The 8,503-nt window shown below is 34.4% G+C and overlaps 1 pseudogene; it reads right to left on the bottom strand.

Annotated features, from left to right (window-relative positions):
- Nucleotides 1-224: 224 nt before the first annotated feature.
- LOC107858429 lies at nt 225-4,062 on the bottom strand (annotated as a pseudogene).
- Nucleotides 4,063-8,503: the final 4,441 nt, after the last annotated feature.

Here is an 8,503-nt window from a genome sequence, read left to right as displayed (position 1 = left end):
TATTTTCTTATACAGTGTTTGATTCGATATATTAAAAAAAACATGAATTACATAATTTTTTAATTTTTTTTTTTTTTTTACATAATACCCTCAATATATATGTTGAAAAGGATGCAAAAAAAATTTTGAGGGATAATAGGGTCTTTAAGCATGTTAATGCATGCATTAGATTCATTGCATTACTAATGCCATGAATTTTGAGGTATTAGTAATACACACCTCAATACACAATAGAGTGTATAACTAACGCATGCAGTAAAAAAGTACACCAAACAAGGTACTACTAATACACATTAATCTAATGCATGCATTAACATTTTAATACACTCTACCAAACGACCCCTAATTGATTTGAAATATCCCTTTCACTAAAGACACATAGCAAATGTGTAAATAGGCTGCCTAATTGCTTGGTAAGAACACACATCATCATCCCCTAATTCGACGACAAGTTAAGCTGAGACACAGGGTTCAAGTCAGTTTTCCACAACGATAAGTTGATAAAGCATCATCAGGATGTTGCCACAGATGAACCATAACCTTTACCATGCGACTTCTGCCATCTCCACGCAATCTGCAAACTCTCTTGAAGATCAGTGTATTTGGCTCCAGTTCAGTTCATTCTGAATCTTAGTTGGATCACTGTAAACTTCTGCATAATCACCAGGCCTACGGGGAAGGAAGTCAACTTTGATAGGTACCCTAGTTGCAGCCTTACAAACCTCCACAAATTCTTTCACCGATCTACCTGTACTTGCAGACGAGGGATAATGGGACCTCAATTTCATTTTGAAAGACTGATTATGCAGAAGAAAGTAGTTTACCTCTCCCTGTTCCAACATTGTAGATCCCAACTTTCCCTGGCCTTGCCTTCTCAAGAGCTTCACATGAGCATCAACCAGATCGGTCACATCTATATAATCCCCGATGCATGTACCATCTGCTGTCTTATAGTCTGTTCCTCTTACCTGCAAAAACAAAAGACTGGCTCAGGGATAACGGTTTATCAACAAAGTTCCATGTAATCATGATAAACACATCCACTTTTCGCTTCGATATACAGGAGTCATTAGTCTTGTGCATAGAGCAGTCTCATGTCTTGATTGTCATTGAAAAAAAAAAATTAACCACCACTAATTGGAAGATGCTTGGAAGTTTAAAACTGTTTTATACATAACTCAACTGTTTTATACATAACTCAATAGAACTGGATAAAATTGTCCAAGACAATAAAAATAACCACTTTCTGGCAAATTCAACAAATACAAATATTTTGATAGCAAACAGTGACTGAGCTTAAGCCCAGGTATGATTCCACGAGCTGCATCAAAACAAGCACCAGATATCCGGGCCACGCTCCCGTAGTTCAGGTCGTGGAGCTTCTCCTAGTCTTCCATTTGGATCAGAACCAATGACATTGAAGTATCTGAATTTTTAGAAATTGATGTAAACGGTAATTGGGGAAATATAATGAACACATAACAAGTCAAAAACAACAATAGCAACTGGTCATCCAACATTGATCAAAGAAGTGCAAGCTTGTAGTTTACTTGGTAAAGAACAACGACAAAACAGTGGACCACAAGTGAAGAGAGAACAATTTTTGTGAGAAGGTGACTTCAATAACAAGAAAGTAAAATAGTTTAACTAGCCTTGTTGATTTGAAAATGACCACAATCAACTAACTTGAATGGCATAAAAACACTGTCTAAATCAAGAGAAGAAATAAAATGTTACCCCAGCTTTAATTCTCAAACAACAATGTAAAAATGATTGCATTATCAGCACATACATAAGTTTCTGGGGAGTTCTTTTCTTTTAGGAAAAAGAAAGACTTCATTGATCAAAGTAACACTTCAAAATTTAAGTTTTATGTTCCTCACAAATCATGCAAACTAACTACATGTAAATCTGGAATAAAAGCTCTCAAAGAAACTCAACAACACTTACTTGAGAGGATCAAGGGTGCTCTCGCCAACATATGCTACAGCTGCAAAATGCATAACCGCGTCAAATGCATTTTGGGAGAATATATTGTGCACCTGCGCATATTCGTCACAGGAATAAGTAGATGGCAAACAAACAAACAACTTAAGTACCAAAAGGTAGTTAAGAACAACTGCAGTATACCACTTTGGCATCTCCCAAGTCAGCATATATGGACTGAAACCTGCCAGGTTCAGGAAATAATTCCTGTAGAATCCTAACAGCACCTAAATTTCCTCGTGAAAGGTTGTCCTGTCAAATCAGTAAATCATTTTTCCTGTGAAGCCTGACATACACATTTATACTCTAAGAGTTGAATAATTCAAAACTATAACGAAAAGAGTTGTCAACAAATGATTATGGAAAGGAACAATTCACAACATCAAAAGAAATTACCACTATGGTCACTCGGTAAGAATCTTTTACAAGACGTAATGCTGCATGGGAGCCAATATAGCCAGAACCTCCAGTGACTAAGACATGTGTGACACCTGGTTCATGACGAGAGAACTGAAGAGGAGGAAACAAGAGAAACAAACATGGTGAGCAGCACGCTCAACAATTGTCCAATATTCACATGCTTTATTGTCTCTCACACGACTTCCTGGCAATATACAAATGTTAAGAAAATAGAAGTATTGTGAATTGACACATGTACATATTTCCTCTTTCTCACTCTAAGGAGGATTTGCATTTTCTGTAGAACTGGAGATTCAAATCCATCATTTGTGCTGATTCAAACGTTATTAACTCAAAAACAAAATTGTTAATTCATCATTTAGGCTAAGGGTGTGTTTTGAATGGAGGAAAGCACTTTCCGTAAAACTGTTTTCTTATTTTCCCATGGTTGGACAAAATTTTTAGCGAACATTTTCTCTAGGAAAACAAGTTCCTTAAATTGAAGAAAATGACTTCTTTAATGGCAGTAGGGAAAACAAGTTCTATAAGTATCATTCTATGTTATTGCATTTCCCCACCCACCCAACGTCCCCAACCCCTACCCCTTGATCATCCCATGCCCCTACTCCCGAGGCCCCACACTCTACCCCCACCCCCCGAGGCCCCACACTCCACCCCTTCCACCCCTATAGTTATTTGCTAGATTACATATAAATGCTCTAGAGATAATACTCTTTTGCTTGCATTAAAAAAAACACTAGAAAATAAGTTAAAAAACAAACACACCCTAAGATTGTTACAAGATCTCCTCCAGTTAGAAAGGTGAAACCTGCTCCATCTCAATAGAAAGCTTTTGCAACGAAGGAACCAAGACCCAAGACATACTTGAAGAAGAAACAACATGATAGTAATTTATAAGAAAGCTGGATTTAAATGGCAAGTGCAGGCAATAATACACTACTATAGAGCTTCAGGAAAAAAAAGTGAACCAGTAAAGTACCACAGAATATAGGTGAGGTAAGAAACAAATTACCTCTTAGTTGAGAAAAAAGATTAACATGCGAATAATTATTAGTAGTAAAGAAAAGGATCATGGACTTACTATGGTTGGGGTATTATTAAAATTTGGGGACTGCTTGAGCATAAGAATGCATAGTGCAGTCAACATAGCAGCCATAAGAATTTTACCCACATAATTGTTCTTCTTCTTTGGATCTGCATAATACATGCCTATAAAGTATAACGAAAGTTTTGTTTAAACAGAGAGTAAAAGATTCTATTAATAACATAAAACACTTGACAGATTAGCAAACAGTCATCAGAAACATGATTAACAAGTTCAAAATAACCACTAATCACAGAAAATATCATGAGAAGTGGTATTGGCTGTCAATTACTGCCACAACCAGAAAATAGAAGCAAGAGAAAACGAGCACTTCGGAGCTCACCTCCTAAAGGCATAGATCTATTAGACCTCGGTTTGAGTTCTTGTTCTAACCAAGTTTAGCATTAGAGAAGCTCTTCTCACTGCTAAAATTGCAAATATTTCTATTGCAAGAAATCTATGTCAACGGATAGTAAAAATGTAGTAGTCCAGGTTATGATCAGTAAAAACTGAAACTTGGACGGTGAGAAATAGGAGGTTGAAAGAAGGACAAAGTCATGAATGTTCACTTAATTTTCTTGCCAAAATTCACTTAAAAGCTTATTTTTATTAGGCCCTAAACCCTTCAAATTTTATTTCAATTGAACCTTTTTTATCTATCCGCCAAAATCTAAAGTGCATGCAACACACACGACGTGAAAAAATAATGAATTACAAGGTGACACATGACATTAAATTCAAATATAATTTAAATTTTTTTATAACTAATTAAATTATAATTTAAAAAGAATTATAGTATTTTTTTTATAAAAAAAAAAAACAGCCCCACCCCTACGCCCTTCATCTTCTTCTCCAACCTCTTTATACTTTAGAGAATACACAGATTTTCACACACACAGTAGGAGAGCTACTTCACGATTCTATACGCACACACAATGGGAGATCTCATGATACACACACTACTGATTCACACCGAAAAAAGCGCACACATGCACACAGTAAAAATAAAGATCGAGAGTGGGATATCGGGAGGGGGAGAGAGTATATCAGAGAAGGCCAAAAATAGGGAGAAGAAGATAAAAAAAAATGGACTGAAAAATAGGAAGCGGACGATCGGAATAGTGAATTAGTGAGAGATTTGGTCCTTTTTCGAGCTTTTTCCGACAAAATTTTCGCCGGAATTGATTTTCGGTCTGTCGTTTGATCGATTCAGTCCCAGGACTTTCAAAATTTCTTCGTTTCCCTTTGATTTCGAAATTTCAAAATTTGATAATTTTTGTGAAATAAAATTGCAGCCACTATTAATATCATGAGCATTTTCATGATTTTCATTTTTGCAGTAATATAATGGTTTGTGTTCTACTGTGATTATGTTATATTTGACGCGGGGAGGGTTGAAGACGATAACTGGGTTGGGGATGGAGAAGATGACGTGAAGTGGGGTGGGGTGGGGTGAAGACAATGACCTAAGGAGGGTTCTAAGGAGGGGGTTAAGAAAAAAAAAGGAAGAAGATGAAGATGCGTATCACGTGGGTGGTGGGGAGGGGGGGGGAGGGAATGATTGATTTTTTTTTAAAGAGAAATTTTGCTTTATTAATAATTTGTTAGGCCCACATGCCACTTGGCATCTTTTTATTTGGAATTCACTAAAAAATAAACTATTCACGCCCCTCCTGCGTTTGCACTGCACGCGCAGTGCATATAGGCAAAAAATATCTAATTAAAACAAAATTCGGGGGGTTTAGGGGCCTAATAGGAACAGGCCTTAGTTTAGGAGTCTAAGTGAATTTTGACAATAAGTTTGAGTGTCTATCGATGACTTTGGCGTAAAAAAACAATGAAAATATTAGTACTAAAAACTGGGGCCTATCGTTTAAAAGATGGACATAATTATGGCATCCTCATCTAACCATAAATGGGAAAGTTTCTTATTTGGAAACCAAGAAAGGAAGGGAATTCCTAGTAGTAAAAATTGGGAGCATTAGGGAAGGTATAATGTAGAAGCAAATGATGAAAATGCAATCCTTGGATGGATTAAACTGGAAATGGCTCCAGAGAGGAGTGGCAGTAAAAATTAGGAGTTTCAACTCTTCATTGAGAGGGAGATGTATGTGTATATATTATATATATAATGGGAAAAAAGCATCGTTTTCACCCTAGACTATTATCAAAAAGTCGAATTCACACCTAAACTATTGGAGTGACCTAATATACACCTAAACTACTTAAAAGTGAAATTCTTTACACTTTAAACCTGACGTGGAAAAAACATAATTATTTAATTAAAAAAAGACGCGTCTAAAATTTAAAATAACACACACAAAAAAGTTAAAACTGAAAATTCCAATTCAAATTCATCATCTTCTTCTCCAAAATAAAAAATCCCCAAACTGAAAAAAAAATCCAAATTCAAAACATCCATCTTCTTCTTCTCCAAATTCAAAAATCCCTAGCATCCATATTCTTCTTCTTCTTCTTCTCCAAATTCAAAAGTCCCCAAATTAAACTGAAAAATTCAATTTCAATTCCAAGTTTCTAATGAGTTTCAAACGATTAACAATGGGTGAAATTCCTCTTTCTTCTTCTTCCCCCAATTCAATTCAATCATCGAACCTAATTATTGACCCCGTCGATGCTGCAAATGCGTACAAAAGATTTCAAAGTTCACAATTTTCAATATTCTCATGTCAAGAAAATCTCCATCTTTTGTGGTACAATTTTCACATTGTTTGATCTTTGATTTGGCATTGTGATTTATATGATTTAATTATGAAGTTTTGAAGTAAAAACTTAATAATTAGGCTGACCAAGCTACGATTTTGATCTTTATATCTTGAAAGATCATATATATGATTTGAAAACAATAGCTATGGCTACTTTGTTAACTGATGGTAATGAGCTTGCTGAAATGGGTTGAAACAAAGATCTTTTTACTGCCGACAATAATGGGTTGCTGGGTAGAAACAAAAATCTTTATATCACCAACTATAATGGGTTGTCGGAACTCTTGAAGTTTTTCGTTCATCTAAATCATCATGGCTACTTTGTTAACTAGTAAATTCCTTATGCTTCTTCCACTTTGCTTTGTCATCAATGGTGATGATGTATAGATACCCATTTCAATTGTTAAGCTGAAATATTAAGGATGATTTGAACATTGAAGAAAAAGAAAAAAATTGACCTCATAACAATGGAGTTTTTGGGCATTGAAGAAGAAGAAAAAGAAGAAAATTAAATTTAAAAGAAAAAAAACTATGAAAATAATAAATTTATTATTTTATTCGTAGCATGCTGACGTGGCACTGACGTGGCAGGCGCGTGTGCAACACCACACCGCATGCAAGTGGTATAATGCTTTACAGGATGTAAAAAGTTTCACTTTTATATAGTTAAGGTGTGTAATAGGTCACTTATATAGTTTAGGTGCGGATTCGACTTTTCTTGTTAGTATGGGGTGAAAACGATGCATTTTTCTTATATATAATAAATAGGACAGTGGAAGTGAGTGACCGACCGAGCGAGCGAGCAGGTTTGAAGGGAATAAGGAGATCTGTTGGAAAAAAAACTGTAGAAAGTGATGACGCACTACAAATACATATATATACTATATATATCAATGAGTACCGAGGATGAATTCAATGCGTTCTCATCTGAACCAAAACCAACATAGGGAGTAAATGAGTGAAACGTAACAAGAGTAGGTGTTGTTTGATGCTTTCCTACACATACCTTTCTTGATGAACAGACTAATTGTCGGTTCAACTGTTATAAATAATTGTGTCAAATTAAAATTTTATTTTGTCAAACTAAACTTGATAATATTAAAAAAATATAATAACACTAAATGCGATTGATTATCTAATGCGTTTACCAAAGCATTAAATTTATTATATTCAAAAAGTAATATGATAAAATTATTCATATCATTTACTATTTCTTAATCAATGTGTCAATAGAAAAGTGAACAAACTAAGTAAAGATGGAGATTTACTCCCTTCATTCATTTATAAGTGATCTTATTAGTTGTGATTTTTTTCTAAATAAATGTATGTAGGTCTTCAAAAATACTTTGATCGTAATCTTCTTATAAGCCCTTGAGTTTAAATATAACAATCAATAATAACTTGAAAAAAAGATAATAATTAATTAAGAGTAAGTTGGTAGAATTATCTATCATTTTTTATGAATAAGTAGTTTATTAAAAAATGTGCCCAAATTAAAATGAGTACTTATTTAAAAATTAAAAAAAAAATATAAAAGTATGATATAATTAATTACTGTTATGAAATAATAAAGAATAAAGAAGAAGAAGAGTAGAGAGAACAGATAGAGTAATTGTTATTTCTCTTGAGGGATGATTCAATGAAGGAAGTCCTTCTATTTATAAGGGAAATTTACTCTTAGTTTTTGAGTAAAAGACAGATACTTCAAATCCTAATAGACATCAAGTAGATCTTGATAGATCTTGATAGACATTTACTATAATTGATATACATTAATATCATAACACTCCCCCTTGAATGTCTAGAAATACGCATATAGTCTGCCTCATTAAAAATCTTACAAGGAAAACCCAATGGGATAAAATCTCGTAAGGAAAAAAGAGTACAACGCGTATTAACTCCTCCTAATAAGAACATCCTTGAATCTTTGCATTCCGATCTTGTGCACCATCTTCTTGAAAGTTGCAGTTGGAAGAGACTTGGTGAATAAATCAGCCACATTGTCACTTGAACGTATCTGTTGTACATTAATATCACTATTTTGGAGCTCATGTGTATTGAAGAGCTTTGGCAAAATGTGCTTCATTCTATCTCCTTTTATGAATCCTCCTTTAAGTTATGCTATGCATGTTGCATCATTTTCATATAAAATTGTGGGTACTCTACCACATTTCAAGCCACATTTTTCTCGAATGGGATGTATTGTAGACCTCAACCATACACACTCTCGGCTTGTTTCATGAATAACTATAATCTCAGAATGGTTTGATGAAGTGGCTACGATAGACTA

This window comes from Capsicum annuum, chromosome 2, assembly GCF_002878395.1.
Source record: "Capsicum annuum cultivar UCD-10X-F1 chromosome 2, UCD10Xv1.1, whole genome shotgun sequence".
In the NCBI taxonomy this organism is placed as follows: domain Eukaryota; kingdom Viridiplantae; phylum Streptophyta; class Magnoliopsida; order Solanales; family Solanaceae; genus Capsicum; species Capsicum annuum.
This window is presented reverse-complemented; position numbering and strand designations above follow the sequence as displayed.